At 33.2% G+C, this 2,172-nt stretch overlaps 1 non-coding gene across 1 annotated transcript; it reads right to left on the bottom strand.

Moving 5' to 3' along the window:
- Positions 1-692: 692 nt before the first annotated feature.
- Positions 693-796, bottom strand: LOC130888311 (U6 spliceosomal RNA). The gene has a single exon (XR_009058444.1). It is a non-coding gene; the product is annotated as a U6 spliceosomal RNA (small nuclear RNA).
- Between the last annotated feature and the right edge of the window lie 1,376 nt (positions 797-2,172).

The raw sequence follows: 2,172 nt of genomic DNA, 5'->3' as shown, positions 1-2,172 counted from the left end.
ACTCTTTTTATTTCATTAGCTTATTATTCAATGGTTTTTGTACTCGGTCTTTGAGTTTTAAATACACTTCATATATTAATGCTCTGTCTGGTATATTAAGTGGAAAAACTTTTTTTCCAAATTTCAAGGCTGAATCTTCAGTAGGTTTACTTTGTTAACCTGATGTAATCCCTTAGTCAGTTTTCATTTGTTTCACTGAGCTATTGGGGTCCATTTCAGAGACCTTTGCTTATCTGTATATCCTGAACACTTTCCCTATGTTCTCTTTTAAGAGATCCAGTTCTTAAAAACTTTGGATCATTTTAAATATATTTGTCCAGGATGAGGAATATATATTCCGTTAGTTTTATACTTGCAAAAGCCTAGTACTGTAGAAAGTCCATCTTTCCTACAACAGTTTTTTTTTTGTCATATTTGCCCCAAATCAGGTAGCTGTAGATGTGTAGGTTTAATTTTGGAAGTTTTTTTCCCACTGATCTACACTTATGATGAGTATAGAATTGAATCTGTAGATTAATTTTGATAACATTACATTTTTCATGCACTTAGTTATGCTGAATGGTGAACATAGAAGGGCTTCTCATCTTCTATGTCTCTCAAATTCTTTTTCAGTGTTTAAGGTTTTTTGTTTTTGTAGAGGTCTTTCCTTTTCATTGTTAATTTCAAGGTGTTTTATTCTTTTAGATAGACTTTTAAATATGGAACACCATCAAATTTCAGGTCATCTTCATGCAGGGGATATGTTCATCTTCTCTGTATCTTTCCTATTTTAGTATGTGTGATGCTGGAAGAAGAAGTAAAGGTTTTATAAATGAAATTGCTTTTATTGGCTTCTTTCTCACTACATTTGCTAGCTATTTGTAAGAAACCTAGTGACTTTGTAAGCTGATTTTGTATTTTGCTAATTAATTAAAAGTGATTATGAGTTCTAAGAGTTTTATAATATGATTTATTTTGCTTTTTACCTATAGGATCATATTGTCTTCAATTGGTAAAATTACTTCTTTCTTTCCAATTTTAATCCTTATTTCTTATGGATCTAAGACTTCAAACAGCATATTAAATAGAGTAGAGAAAGCAAACATCCTCACTCCACTACTGATTATATTACTTTTGAGTATTTCATAGAGAAGTATAATACTAAATTTGCAATTGTCACATACACCCTTTATAATGTTATAAGACATTCCTACTATTCTTGCTTTCTTCTAGACTTTCTCATGAAGAGATGATGAGCTTTGTTAATATCCTTTTCTACATCTATTAATATTATATAATTTCTTTCCTAAGTCTATTTATCATTGTGTTATGTTTATAAATTTGAATAAATTTAATCTTCCTAACATTCCAAAAGCGAGGTCAGCTTGATCATGGTGAGCAGTTTTTTGATGTATTGTTGATTTTGTTTGCCAGTAATTTTTTAGTTGAAGAACATATTAATTTGTAATAGTTACTTTTTAACTCTGACAATTTTACACACGACTATAATGACTTTTGGCCACTGTACTACTCATTATCTTCTTCTGTTTCCTTCTTCTCTCTTCTTTCCCGCAAACTACTCCCCTCCTACTTCAATGTCTTATTTTGTGCCTACTGATTTTAATTATGGTTCCTCACATGATCATGAAGTGTGGTGGTTATTTACTGGTGCACAGCAACTTACCAGTGGCTACAGAATGATGAAAATAATAATCTCTCCCTTAGTAGCTGTTATCTTCCTCCAGACTTGCATGAGGGGTGGAGCCTCATAAGCCTCTCCATTATGTATGGTGGTGGTAGTCCCCATCTTGTGCAGGACTCGTGTAGGTGACCACATCTGCAGGGACTTCATGAGTGCAATGGCTATATCCTGCACAGAAGTACTGTTTCTTAGCAGCCCTCTTCATCTTTTGGCTCTTGTCTTCTTCCTATTATCCCTTCTATGAATTTACCTGGACCATGGAAGGAGTGATATCAATGCTCTGTTCACGACTATCACTTCAAAGTCATTTATTTTCTTCATGTAGACCAGTTGATTCTTTGCATTTGTTACAGTCCACTTCAGAAGGAAGATTCTCTGATGACGAGAAGGTGTGGAAAGGAACGTGGAGAAAACCTAGCATCCTTTCACTAGCTATGGTTATAAACAAGAATTTATTAAATAGAATTCAGTTTTGAACCATGTCCATTAAA

Source organism: Chionomys nivalis, chromosome 16 (genome assembly GCF_950005125.1).
Source record: "Chionomys nivalis chromosome 16, mChiNiv1.1, whole genome shotgun sequence".
Lineage (NCBI taxonomy): Eukaryota > Metazoa > Chordata > Mammalia > Rodentia > Cricetidae > Chionomys > Chionomys nivalis.
Note: the sequence above shows the minus strand (reverse complement) of the source record. Positions and strands in the feature narration are given on the sequence as shown.